The sequence below is a fragment of the Symsagittifera roscoffensis genome, chromosome 6 (genome assembly GCF_963678635.1).
Source record: "Symsagittifera roscoffensis chromosome 6, txSymRosc1.1, whole genome shotgun sequence".
Lineage (NCBI taxonomy): Eukaryota > Metazoa > Xenacoelomorpha > Acoela > Convolutidae > Symsagittifera > Symsagittifera roscoffensis.
This window is the reverse complement of record NC_087067.1, coordinates 33,849,622-33,863,291: the sequence shown is the minus strand read 5'-3', so window position 1 is coordinate 33,863,291 and position 13,670 is coordinate 33,849,622. Positions and strand designations below refer to the sequence as shown.

The 13,670-nt window shown below is 37.4% G+C and overlaps 12 non-coding genes across 12 annotated transcripts; all 12 read right to left on the bottom strand.

Moving 5' to 3' along the window:
• Positions 1–742: 742 nt before the first annotated feature.
• LOC134849150 (5S ribosomal RNA) lies at positions 743–861 on the bottom strand. Its single transcript, XR_010163189.1, has one exon. It is a non-coding gene; the product is annotated as a 5S ribosomal RNA (ribosomal RNA).
• Positions 862–2,016: 1,155 nt separating this feature from the next.
• LOC134849249 (5S ribosomal RNA) lies at positions 2,017–2,135 on the bottom strand. Its single transcript, XR_010163285.1, has one exon. It is a non-coding gene; the product is annotated as a 5S ribosomal RNA (ribosomal RNA).
• Positions 2,136–3,289: 1,154 nt separating this feature from the next.
• Positions 3,290–3,408, bottom strand: LOC134849260 (5S ribosomal RNA). The gene has a single exon (XR_010163295.1). It is a non-coding gene; the product is annotated as a 5S ribosomal RNA (ribosomal RNA).
• A 1,146-nt stretch (positions 3,409–4,554) lies between these two features.
• LOC134849965 (5S ribosomal RNA) lies at positions 4,555–4,673 on the bottom strand. The gene has a single exon (XR_010163947.1). It is a non-coding gene; the product is annotated as a 5S ribosomal RNA (ribosomal RNA).
• Positions 4,674–5,458: 785 nt separating this feature from the next.
• On the bottom strand, positions 5,459–5,577 carry LOC134849964 (5S ribosomal RNA). Its single transcript, XR_010163946.1, has one exon. It is a non-coding gene; the product is annotated as a 5S ribosomal RNA (ribosomal RNA).
• Positions 5,578–6,363: 786 nt separating this feature from the next.
• On the bottom strand, positions 6,364–6,482 carry LOC134849963 (5S ribosomal RNA). The gene has a single exon (XR_010163945.1). It is a non-coding gene; the product is annotated as a 5S ribosomal RNA (ribosomal RNA).
• A 1,158-nt stretch (positions 6,483–7,640) lies between these two features.
• LOC134849672 (5S ribosomal RNA) lies at positions 7,641–7,759 on the bottom strand. The gene has a single exon (XR_010163685.1). It is a non-coding gene; the product is annotated as a 5S ribosomal RNA (ribosomal RNA).
• A 783-nt stretch (positions 7,760–8,542) lies between these two features.
• On the bottom strand, positions 8,543–8,661 carry LOC134849079 (5S ribosomal RNA). Its single transcript, XR_010163121.1, has one exon. It is a non-coding gene; the product is annotated as a 5S ribosomal RNA (ribosomal RNA).
• Positions 8,662–9,444: 783 nt separating this feature from the next.
• LOC134849078 (5S ribosomal RNA) lies at positions 9,445–9,563 on the bottom strand. The gene has a single exon (XR_010163120.1). It is a non-coding gene; the product is annotated as a 5S ribosomal RNA (ribosomal RNA).
• A 782-nt stretch (positions 9,564–10,345) lies between these two features.
• On the bottom strand, positions 10,346–10,464 carry LOC134849962 (5S ribosomal RNA). Its single transcript, XR_010163944.1, has one exon. It is a non-coding gene; the product is annotated as a 5S ribosomal RNA (ribosomal RNA).
• Positions 10,465–12,141: 1,677 nt separating this feature from the next.
• LOC134849236 (5S ribosomal RNA) lies at positions 12,142–12,258 on the bottom strand. Its single transcript, XR_010163272.1, has one exon. It is a non-coding gene; the product is annotated as a 5S ribosomal RNA (ribosomal RNA).
• A 1,161-nt stretch (positions 12,259–13,419) lies between these two features.
• LOC134849234 (5S ribosomal RNA) lies at positions 13,420–13,536 on the bottom strand. The gene has a single exon (XR_010163271.1). It is a non-coding gene; the product is annotated as a 5S ribosomal RNA (ribosomal RNA).
• Positions 13,537–13,670: the final 134 nt, after the last annotated feature.

Here is a 13,670-nt window from a genome sequence, read left to right as displayed (position 1 = left end):
GAGCGGAGGGCAGCCCAATTCTCTTGAAAAATGCAAGAAAAAAATTGCACTAACTTAAAAGTTAGCTTTTAGGCCGATTTTCGTCCAAAATGGCCGAAATTCGGGTCCCCCCAAATTTTCAACTGATGATTACTCCACGTACACTTGAGCTACAAACGTCGTTTTGGGCTCGTTGGAATTTTCCTGAGCTCAAATTTATGAAACAAGATGAAAAAAATGAACTTTGAACGAAAAAAAAACAAAAATTTTGAAAATTTCATTTTTTGCACCACGCTCGATTAGGCTTAACTTTTTGGTATCACCGAGATTTCAAAAGCTTATAACTTTGTGTTGGACCGACGAAATATGTTCATTTTCTCAGTCCCCCAAGATTTGACTATGATCTTGTGATCCAAATAATAAAATTTGGAAATTTTAAAATTTTTGGGCAAGTTATGGCCGTTCGCGCAGTTCACCAGGCTCGATTGGGCTTAATTTTTTGACATCACTGAAATTCAAAAGGCTATAACTCAAAGACCCCAAAAGTTATCTCCATTATTTTTGACCTATCAGCAGCTGATTGTACACAAAATTGATACTGCAAAAGAAATTTTTCGGTTTTCTTTTGTTTTGGCCAAAATTTGACCCATTGAAAATTTTTGCACCACGCTCGATTAGGCTTAACTTTTTGACATCATCGAACTTTAAACAGCAATAATTCTTAGCGCATAAAAGTAAAAGAATTACTTTTGCTTTAAATAAAAGCCTACAACACCTGGTGTTCCCAGGCGGTCTCCCATCCAAGTACTAACCAGGCCCAATGGTGCTTAACTTCAGTGATCGGACGAGAACCGGTGCATTCAACATGGTATGGTCGTAGGCATTTGAGTTACTCCGCTTTCATTTATATCCTTACTAGCTTATGTCTATGTACATTACTTTTAAAACACTCGCCCTCTCGCGAGAGTATAAATAAGCTCTTATACCATGTAAAATTTTGCACGCTCACGTTATAATTTATGCATTTCAAACAAAATACTGAAAATTGACATTGTTTGGAATTTTTTTGGCCCAATGTGTTTTATGGCCAAATCAGCTGGTCAAAACCTATGGAGCGTGTACAAGGTGCCTTGAATGACCATCTATGGCATGATAGCCGCACATCCACTGTAAGTGGCATATGATTGAATACCAGCCAGTTGCTTTTAGCCTAATTGTTGTGATAAACTTATTAAATAGGTAAGTATTCAAATCTATTTGATAAGTTTTCTTTGAATGCACTCTGCGACAGCGGAGGGCAGCCCAATTCTCTTGAAAAATGCAAGAAAAAAAATTGCACTAACTTAAAAGTTAGCTTTTAGGCCGATTTTCGTCCAAAATGGCCGAAATTCGGGTCCCCCCAAATTTTCAACTGATGATTACTCCACGTACACTTGAGCTACAAACGTCGTTTTGGGCTCGTTGGAATTTTCCTGAGCTCAAATTTATGAAACAAGATGAAAAAAATGAATTTTGAATGAAAAAAAAATAAAAACAAAAATTTTGAAAATTTCATTTTTTGCACCACGCTCGGTTAGGCTTAACTTTTTGGTATCACCGAGATTTCAAAAGCTTATAACTTTGTGTTGGACCGACGAAATTGGTTCAATTTCTCAGTCCCCCAAGATTTGATTATGATCTTGTGATGCAAATAATAAAATTTGGAAATTTTAAAAATTTTGGGCAAGTTATGGCCGTTCGCGCAATTCACCAGGCTCGATTGGGCTTATTTTTTTGACATCACCGAAATTCAAAAGGCTATAACTCAAAGACCCCAAAAGTTATCTCCATTATTTTTGACCTATCAGCAGCTGATTGTACACAAAATTGATACTGCAAAAGAAATTTTTCGGTTTTCTTTTGTTTTGGCCAAAATTTGACCCATTGAAATTTTTTGCACCACGCTCGATTAGGCTTAACTTTTTGACATCACCGAACTTTAAACGGCAATAACTCTTAGCGCATAAAAGTAAAAGAATTACTTTTGCTTTAAATAAAAGCCTACAACACCTGGTGTTCCCAGGCGGTCTCCCATCCAAGTACTAACCAGGCCCAATGTTGCTTAATCTCGGTGATCGGACGAGAACCGTTGCATTCAACATGGTATGGTCGTAGGCATTTGAGTTACTCCGCTTTCATTTATATCCTTACTAGCTTATGTCTATGTACATTACTTTTAAAACACTCGCCCTCGCGCGAGAGTAAAAATATGCTCTTATACCATGTAAAATTTTGCACGCTCACGTTTAATTTATGCATTTCAAACAAAATACTGAAAATTGACATTGTTTGGAATTTTTTTGGCCCAATGTGTTTTATGGCCAAATCAGCTGGTCAAAACCTATGGAGCGTGTACAAGGTGCCTTGAATGACCACCTGTGGCATGATAGCCGCACATCCACTGTAAGTGGCATATGATTGAATACCAGCCAGGATACTGTTAGTTGCTTTTAGCCTAATTGTTGTGATAAACTTATTAAATAGGTAAGTATTCAAATCTATTTGATAAGTTTTCTTTGAATGCACTCTGCGACAGCGGAGGGCAGCCCAATTCTCTTGAAAAATGCAAGAAAAAAAATTGCACTAACAAGTTAGCTTTTAGGCCGATTTTCGTCCAAAATGGCCGAAATTCGGGTCCCCCCAAATTTTCAACTGATGATTACTCCACGTACACTTGAGCTACAAACGTCGTTTTGGGCTCGTTGGAATTGTCCTGAGCTCAAATTTATGAAACAAGATGAAAAAATGAACTTTGAACGAAAAAAAAACAAAAATTTTGAAAATTTCATTTTTTGCACCACGCTCGATTAGGCTTAACTTTTTGGTATCACCGAGATTTCAAAAGCTTATAACTTTGTGTTGGACCGACGAAATATGTTCATTTTCTCAGTCCCCCAAGATTTGACTATGATCTTGTGATCCAAATAATAAAATTTGGAAATTTTAAAATTTTTGGGCAAGTTATGGCCGTTCGCGCAGTTCACCAGGCTCGAGTGGGCTTATTTTTTTGACATCACCGAAATTCAAAAGGCTCTAACTCAAAGACCCCAAAAGTTATCTCCATTATTTTTGACCTATCAGCAGCTGATTGTACACAAAATTGATACTGCAAAAGAAATTTTTCGGTTTTCCTTTGTTTTGGCCAAAATTTGACCCATTGAAAATTTTTGCACCACGCTCGATTAGGCTTAACTTTTTGACATCACCGAACTTTAAACAGCAATAACTCTTAGCGCATAAAAGTAAAAGAATTACTTTTGCTTTAAATAAAAGCCTACATTACCTGGTGTTCCCAGGCGGTCTCCCATCCAAGTACTAACCAGGCCCAATGTTGCTTAACTTCGGTGATCGGACGAGATCCGTTGCATTCAACATGGTATGGTCGTAGGCATTTGAGTTACTCCGCTTTCATTTATATCCTTATTAGCTTATGTCTATGTACATTACTTTTAAAACACTCGCCCTCGCGCGAGAGTAAAGATATGCTCTTATACCATGTAAAATTTTGCACGCTCACGTTTAATTTATGCATTTCAAACAAAATACTGAAAATTGACATTGTTTAGAATTTTTTTGGCCCAATGTGTTTTATGGCCAAATCAGCTGGTCAAAACCTATGGAGCGTGTACAAGGTGCCTTGAATGACCATCTATGGCATGATAGCCGCACATCCACTGTAAGTGGCATATGATTGAATACCAGCCAGTTGCTTTTAGCCTAATTTTTGTGATAAACTTATTAAATAGGTAAGTATTCAAATCTATTTGATAAGTTTTCTTTGTATGCACTCTGCGACAGCGGAGGGCAGCTCAATTCTCTTGAAAAATGCAAGAAAAAAATTGCACTGATTTAAAAGTTAGCTTTTAGGCCGATTTTCGTCCAAAATGGCCGAAATTCGGGTCCCCCCAAAATTTTAACTGATGATTACTCCACGTACACTTGAGCTACAAACGTCGTTTTGGGCTAGTTGGAATTGTCCTGAGCTCAAATTTATGAAACAAGATGAAAAAAATGAACTTTGAACGGAAAAAAACAAAAATTTTGAAAATTTCATTTTTTGCACCACGCTCGATTAGGCTTAACTTTTTGGTATCACCGAGATTTCAAAAGCTTATAACTTTGTGTTGGACCGACGAAATTGGTTCATTTTCTCAGTCCCCCAAGATTCGACTATGATCTTGTGATCCAAATAATAAAATTTGGAAATTTTAAAATTTTTGGGCAAGTTATGGCCGTTCGCGCAATTCACCAGGCTCGATTGGGCTTATTTTTTTGACATCACCGAAATTCAAAAGGCTATAACTCAAAGACCTCAAAAGTTATCTCCATTATTTTTGAGCTATCAGCAGCTGATTGTACACAAAATTGATACTGCAAAAGAAATTTTTCGGTTTTCTTTTGTTTTGGCCAAAATTTGACCCATTGAAAATTTTTGCAACACGCTCGATTAGGCTTAACTTTTTGACATCACCGAAATTTAAACAGCAATAACTCTTAGCGCATAAAAGTAAAAGAATTACTTTTGCTTTAAATAAAAGCCTACAACACCTGGTGTTCCCAGGCGGTCTCCCATCCAAGTACTAACCAGGCCCAATGTTGCTTAACTTCGGTGATCGGACGAGAACCGGTGCATTCAACATGGTATGGTCGTAGGCATTTGAGTTACTCCGCTTTCATCTATATCCTTACTAGCTTATGTCTATGTATATTACTTTTAAAACACTCGCCCTCGCGCGAGAGTAAAAATATGCTCTTATACCATGTAAAATTTTGCACGCTCACGTTATAATTTATACATTTCAAACAAAATACTGAAAATTGACATTGTTTGGAATTTTTTTGGCCCAATGTGTTTTATGGCCAAATCAGCTGGTCAAAACCTATGGAGCGTGTACAAGGTGCCTTGAATGACCATCTATGGCATGATAGCCGCACATCCACTGTAAGTGGCATATGATTGAATACCAGCAAGGATACTGTCAGTTGCTTTTAGCCTAATTGTTGTGATAAACTTATTAAATAGGTAAGTATTCAAATCTATTTGATAAGTTTTCTTTGAATGCACTCTGCGACAGCGGAGGGCAGCCCAATTCTCTTGAAAAATGCAAGAAAACAAATTGCACTAACTTAAAAGTTAGCTTTTAGGCCGATTTTCGTCCAAAATGGCCGAAATTCGGGTCCCCCCAAATTTCCAACTGATGATTACTCCACGTAAACTTGAGCTACAAACGTCGTTTTGGGCTCGTTGGAATTTTCCTATGCTCAAATTTATGAAACGAGATGAAAAAAATGAACTTTGGAAGAAGAAAAAACAAAAATTTTGAAAATTTCATTTTTTGCACCATGCTCGATTAGGCTTAACTTTTTGACATCACCGAACTTTAAACAGCAATAACTCTTAGCGCATAAAAGTAAAAGAACTACTTTTGCTTTAAATAAAAGCCTACAACACCTGGTGTTCCCAGGCGGTCTCCCATCCAAGTACTAACCAGGCCCAATGTTGCTTAACTTCGGTGATCGGACGAGAACCGGTGCATTCAACATGGTATGGTCGTAGGCATTTGAGTTACTCCGCTTTCATTTATATCCTTACTAGCTTATGTCTATGTACATTACTTTTAAAACACTCGCCCTCTCGCGAGAGTATAAATAAGCTCTTATACCATGTAAAATTTTGCACGCTCACGTTATAATTTATGCATTTCAAACAAAATACTGAAAATTGACATTGTTTGGAATTTTTTTGGCCCAATGTGTTTTATGGCCAAATCAGCTGGTCAAAACCTATGGAGCGTGTACAAGGTGCCTTGAATGACCATCTATGGCATGATAGCCGCACATCCACTGTAAGTGGCATATGATTGAATACCAGCCAGGATACTGTCAGTTGCTTTTAGCCTAATTGTTGTGATAAACTTATTAAATAGGTAAGGATTCAAATCTATTTGATAAGTTTTCTTTGAATGCCACTCTGCGTCAGCGGAGGGCAGCCCAATTCTCTTGAAAAATGCAAGAAAAAAAATTGCACTAACGTAAAAGTTAGCTTTTAGGCCGATTTTCGTCCAAAATGGCCGAAATTCGGGTCCCCCAAATTTTCAACTGATGATTACTCCACGTACACTTGAGCTACAAACGTCGTTTTGGGCTCGTTGGAATTGTCCTGAGCTCAAATTTATGAAACGAGATGAAAAAAATGAACTTTGAACGAAAAAAAAAACAAAAATTTTGAAAATTTCATTTTTTGCACCACGCTCGATTAGGCTTAACTTTTTGACATCACCGAACTTTAAACAGCAATAACTCTTATCGCATAAAAGTAAAAGAATTACTTTTGCTTTAAATAAAAGCCTACAACACCTGGTGTTCCCAGGCGGTCTCCCATCCAAGTACTAACCAGGCCCAATGTTGCTTAACTTCGGTGATCGGACGAGAACCGGTGCATTCAACATGGTATGGTCGTAGGCATTTGAGTTACTCCGCTTTCATTTATATCCTTACTAGCTTATGTCTATGTACATTACTTTTAAAAGACTCGCCCTCGCGCGAGAGTAAAAATATGCTCTTATACCATGTAAAATTTTTCCCGCTCACGTTATAATTTATGCATTTCAAACAAAATACTGAAAATTGACATTGTTTGGAATTTTTTTGGCCCAATGTGTTTTATGGCCAAATCAGCTGGTCAAAACCTATGGAGCGTGTACAAGGTGCCTTGAATGACCATCTATGGCATGATAGCCGCACATCCACTGTAAGTGGCATATGATTGAATACCAGCCAGGATACTGTCAGTTGCTTTTAGCCTAATTGTTGTGATAAACTTATTAAATAGGTAAGTATTCAAATCTATTTGATAAGTTTTCTTTGAATGCACTCTGCGACAGCGGAAGGCAGCCCAATTCTCTTGAAAAATGCAAGAAAAAAAATTGCACTAACTTGAAAGTTAGCTTTTAGGCCGATTTTCGTCCAAAATGGCCGAAATTCGGGTCCCCCAAATTTTCAACTGATGATTACTCCACGTACACTTGAGCTACAAACGTCGTTTTGGGCTCGTTGGAATTGTCCTGAGCTCAAATTTATGAAAAGAGATGAAAAAAATGAACTTTGAACGAAAAAAAAAAACTAAAATTTTGAAAATTTCATTTTTTGCACCATATTCGATTAGGCTTAACTTTTTGGTATCACCGAGATTTCAAGCTTATAACTTTGTGTTGGACTGTCGAAATTGGTTCAGTTTCTCAGTCCCCCAAGATTTGACTATGATCTTGTGATCCAAATAATAAAATTTGCAAATTTTAAAATTTTTGGGCAAGTTATGGCCGTTCGCGCAATTCACCAGGCTCGATTGGGCTTATTTTTTTGACATCACCGAAATTCAAAAGGCTATAACTCAAAGACCCTAAAAGTTATCTCCATTTTTTTGACCTATCAGCAGCTGATTGTACACAAAATTGATACTGCAAAAAAAATTTTTCGGTTTTCTTTTGTTGTGGCCAAAATTTGACCCATTGAAAATTTTTGCACCACGCTCGATTAGGCTTAACTTTTTGACATCACCGAATTTTAAACAGCAATAACTCTTAGCGCATAAAAGTAAAAGAATTACTTTTGCTTTAAATAAAAGCCTACAACACCTGGTGTTCCCAGGCGGTCTCCCATCCAAGTACTAACCCGGCCCAATGTTGCTTAACTTCGGTGATCGGACGAGAACCGGTGCATTCAACATGGTATGGTCGTAGGCATATGAGTTACTCCGCTTTCATTTATATCCTTACTAGCTTATGTCTATGTACATTACTTTTAAAACACTCGCCCTCGCGCGAGAGTAAAAATATGCTCTTATATCATGTAAAATTTTGCACGCTCACGTTATAATTTATGCATTTCAAACAAAATACTGAAAATTGACATTGTTCGGAATTTTTTTGGCCCAATGTGTTTTATGGCCAAATCAGCTGGTCAAAACCTATGGAGCGTGTACAAGGTGCCTTGAATGACCATCTATGGCATGATAGCCGCACATCTACTAAAAGTGGCATATGATTGAATACCAGCCAGGATACTGTCAGTTGCTTTTAGCCTAATTGTTGTGATAAACTTATTAAATAGGTAAGTATTCAAATCTATTTGATAAGTTTTCTTTGAATGCACTCTGCGACAGCGGAGGGCAGCCCAATTCTCTTGAAAAATGCAAGAAAAAAAATGCACTAACTTAAAAGTTAGCTTTTAGGCATATTTTCGTCCAAAATGGCCGAAATTCGGGTCCCCCCAAATTTTTAACTGATGATTACTCCACGTACACTTGAGCTACAAACGTCGTTTTGGGCTCGTTGGAATTGTCCTGAGCTCAAATTTATGAAACAAGATGAAAAAATGAACTTTGAACAAAAAAAAAACAAAAATTTTGAAAATTTCATTTTTTGCACCACGCTCGATTAGGCTTAACTTTTTGACATCACCGAACTTTAAACAGCAATAACTCTTAGCGCATAAAAGTAAAAGAATTACTTTTGCTTTAAATAAAAGCCTACAACACCTGGTGTTCCCAGGCGGTCTCCCATCCAAGTACTAACCAGGCCTAATGTTGCTTAACTTCGGTGATCGGACGAGAACCGGTGCATTCAACATGGTATGGTCGTAGGCATTTGAGTTACTCCGCTTTCATTTATATCCTTACTAGCTTATGTCTATGTACATTACTTTTAAAACACTCGCCCTCGCGCGAGAGTAAAAATATGCTCTTATACCATGTAAAATTTTGCACGCTCACGTTATAATTTATGCATTTCAAACAAAATACTGAAAATTGACATTGTTTGGAATTTTTTTGGCCCAATGTGTTTTATGGCCAAATCAGCTGGTTAAAACCTATGGAGCGTGTACAAGGTGCCTTGAATGACCATCTATGGCATGATAGCCGCACATCCACTGTAAGTGGCATATGATTGAATACCAGCCAGGATACTGTCAGTTGCTTTTAGCCTAATTGTTGTGATAAACTTATTAAATAGGTAAGTATTCAAATCTATTTGATAAGTTTTCTTTGAATGCACTCTGCGACAGTGAAGGGCAGCCCAATTCTCTTAAAAAATGCAAGAAAAAAAATTGCACTAACTTAAAAGTTAGCTTTTAGGCCGATTTTCGTCGAAAATGGCCGAAATTCGGATCCCCCCAAATTTTCAACTGATGATTACTCCACGTACACTTGAGCTACAAACGTCGTTTTGGGCTCGTTGGAATTGTCCTGAGCTCAAATTTATGAAACAAGATGAAAAAATGAACTTTGAACAAAAAAAAACAAAAATTTTGAAAATTTCATTTTTTGCACCACGCTCGATTAGGCTTAACTTTTTGACATCACCGAACTTTAAACAGCAATAACTCTTAGCGCATAAAAGTAAAAGAATTACTTTTGCTTTAAATAAAAGCCTACAACACCTGGTGTTCCCAGGCGGTCTCCCATCCAAGTACTAACCAGGCCTAATGTTGCTTAACTTCGGTGATCGGACGAGAACCGGTGCATTCAACATGGTATGGTCGTAGGCATTTGAGTTACTCCGCTTTCATTTATATCCTTACTAGCTTATGTCTATGTACATTACTTTTAAAACACTCGCCCTCGCGCGAGAGTAAAAATATGCTCTTATACCATGTAAAATTTTGCACGCTCACGTTATAATTTATGCAATTCAAACAAAATACTGAAAATTGACATTGTTTGGATTTTTTTGGCCCAATGTGTTTTATGGCCAAATCAGCTGGTTAAAACCTATGGAGCGTGTACAAGGTGCCTTGAATGACCATCTATGGCATGATAGCCGCACATCCACTGTAAGTGGCATATGATTGAATACCAGCCAGGATACTGTCAGTTGCTTTTAGCCTAATTGTTGTGATAAACTTATTAAATAGGTAAGTATTCAAATCTATTTGATAAGTTTTCTTTGAATGCACTCTGCGACAGTGAAGGGCAGCCCAATTCTCTTGAAAAATGCAAGAAAAAAAATTGCATTAACGTAAAAGTTAGCTTTTAGGCCGATTTTCGTCCAAAATGGCCGAAATTCGGATCCCCCCAAATTTTCAACTGATGATTACTCCACGTACACTTGAGCTACAAACGTCGTTTTGGGCTCGTTGGAATTGTCCTGAGCTCAAATTTATGAAACAAGATGAAAAAATGAACTTTGAACAAAAAAAAACAAAAATTTTGAAAATTTCATTTTTTGCACCACGCTCGATTAGGCTTAACTTTTTGACATCACCGAATTTTAAACAGCAATAACTCTTAGCGCATAAAAGTAAAAGAATTACTTTTGCTTTAAATAAAAGCCTACAACACCTGGTGTTCCCAGGCGGTCTCCCATCCAAGTACTAACCAGGCCCAATGTTGCTTAACTTCGGTGATCGGACGAGAACCGGTGCATTCAACATGGTATGGTCGTAGGCATTTGAGTTACTCCGCTTTCATTTATATCCTTACTAGCTTATGTCTATGTACATTACTTTTAAAACACTCGCCCTCGCGCGAGAGTAAAAATATGCTCTTATACCATGTAAAATTTTGCACGCTCACGTTATAATTTATGCATTTCAAACAAAATACTGAAAATTGACATTGTTTGGATTTTTTTGGCCCAATGTGTTTTATGGCCAAATCAGCTGGTTAAAACCTATGGAGCGTGTACAAGGTGCCTTGAATGACCATCTATGGCATGATAGCCGCACATCCACTGTAAGTGGCATATGATTGAATACCAGCCAGGATACTGTCAGTTGCTTTTAGCCTAATTGTTGTGATAAACTTATTAAATAGGTAAGTATTCAAATCTATTTGATAAGTTTTCTTTGAATGCACTCTGCGACAGCGGAGGGCAGCCCAATTCTCTTGAAAAATGCAAGATCGGACGAGAACTTGCATTTTTCGGACGAGAACCGGTGCATTCAACATGGTATGGTCGTAGGCATTTGAGTTACTCCGCTTTCATTTATATCCTTACTAGCTTATGTCTATGTACATTACTTTTAAAACACTCGCCCTCGCGCGAGAGTAAAAAAATGCTCTTATACCATGTAAAATTTTGCACGCTCACGTTATAATTTATGCATTTCAAACAAAATACTGAAAATTGACATTGTTTGGAACTTTTTTGGCCCAATGTGTTTTATGGCCAAATCAGCTGGTCAAAACCTATGAAGCGTGTACAAGGTGCCTTGAATGACCATCTATGGCATGATAGCCGCACATCCACTGTAAGTGGCATATGATTGAATACCAGCCAGGATACTGTCAGTTGCTTTTAGCCTAATTGTTGTGATAAACTTATTAAATAGGTAAGTATTCAAATCTATTTGATAACTTTTCTTTGAATGCACTCTGCGACAGCGGAGGGCAGCCCAATTCTCTTGAAAAATGCAAGAAAAAAAATTGCACTAACTTAAAAGTTAGCTTTTAGGCCGATTTTCGTCCAAAATGGCCGAAATTCGGGTCCCCCCAGATTTTCAACTGATGATTACTCCACGTAAACTTGAGCTACAAACGTCGTTTTGGGCTCGTTGGAATTGTCCTGAGCTCATATTTATGAAACAAGATGAAAAAAATGAACTTTGAACGAAAAAAAAACAAAAATTTTGAAAATTTCTTTTTTTGCACCACGCTCGATTAGGCTTAACTTTTTGGTATCACCGAGATTTCAAAAGCTTATAACTTTGTGTTGGACCGACAAAATTGATTCATTTTCTCAGTCCCCCAAGATTTGATTATGATCTTGTGATCCAAATAATAAAATATGGAAATTTTAAAATTTTTGGGCAAGTTATGGCCGTTCGCGCAATTCACCAGGCTCGATTGGGCTTATTTTTTTGACATCACCGAAATTCAAAAGGCTATAACTCAAAGACCCCAAAAGTTATCTCCATTTTTTTTGACCTATCAGCAGCTGATTGTACACAAAATTGATACTGCAAAAAAAATTTTTCGGTTTTCTTTTGCTTTGGCCAAAATTTGACCCATTGAAAATTTTTGCACCACGCTCGATTAGGCTTAACTTTTTGACATCACCGAACTTTAAACAGCAATAACTCTTAGCGCATAAAAGTAAAAGAATTACTTTTGCTTTAAATAAAAGCCTACAACACCTGGTGTTCCCAGGCGGTCTCCCATCCAAGTACTAACCAGGCCCAATGTTGCTTAACTTCGGTGATCGGACGAGAACCGGTGCATTCAATGGTATGGTCGTAGGCATTTGAGTTACTCCGCTTTCATTTATATCCTTACTAGCTTATGTCTATGTACATTACTTTTAAAACACTCGCCCTCGCGCGAGAGTAAAAAAATGCTCTTATACCATGTAAAATTTTGCACGCTCACGTTATAATTTATGCATTTCAAACAAAATACTGAAAATTGACATTGTTTGGAACTTTTTTGGCCCAATGTGTTTTATGGCCAAATCAGCTGGTCAAAACCTATGGAGCGTGTACAAGGTGCCTTTAATGACCATCTATGGCATGATAGCCGCACATCCACTGTAAGTGGCATATGATTGAATACCAGCCAGGATACTGTCAGTTGCTTTTAGCCTAATTGTTGTGATAAACTTATTAAATAGGTAAGTATTCAAATCTATTTGATAAGTTTTCTTTGAATGCACTCTGCGACAGTGAAGGGCAGCCCAATTCTCTTGAAAAATGCAAGAAAAAATATTGCACTAACTTAAAAGTTAGCTTTTAGGCCGATTTTCGTCCAAAATGGCCGAAATTCGGGTCCCCCCAAATTTTCAACTGATGATTACTCCACGTAAACTTGAGCTACAAACGTCGTTTTGGGCTCGTTGGAATTGTCCTGAGCTCATATTTATGAAACAAGATGAAAAAAATGAACTTTGAACGAAAAAAAAAACAAAAATTTTGAAAATTTCATTTTTTGCACCACGCTCGATTAGGGTTAACTTTTTGGTATCACCGAGATTTCAAAAGCTTATAACTTTGTGTTGGACCGACAAAATTGGTTCATTTTCTCAGTCCCCCAAGATTTGATTATGATCTTGTGATCCAAATAATAAAATTTGGAAATTTTAAAATTTTTGGGCAAGTTATGGCCGTTCGCGCAATTCACCAGGCTCGATTGGGCTTATTTTTTTGACATCACCGAAATTCAAAAGGCTATAACTCAAAGACCCGAAAAGTTATCTCCAATTTTTTTGACCTATCAGCAGCTGATTGTACACAAAATTGATACTGCAAAAGAAATTTTTCGGTTTTCTTTTGTTTTGGCCAAAATTTGACCCATTGAAAATTTTTGCACCACGCTCGATTAGGCTTAACTTTTTGACATCACCGAACTTTAAACAGCAATAACTCTTAGCGCATAAAAGTAAAAGAATTACTTTAGCTTTAAATAAAAGCCTACAACACCTGGTGTTCCCAGGCGGTCTCCCATCCAAGTACTAACCAGGCCCAATGTTGCTTAACTTCGGTGATCGGACGAGAACCGGTGCATTCAATGGTATGGTCGTAGGCATTTGAGTTACTCCGCTTTCATTTATATCCTTACTAGCTTATGTCTATGTACATTACTTTTAAAACACTCGCCCTCGCGCGAGAGTAAAAATATGCTCTTATACCATGTAAAATTTTGCACGCTCACGTTATAA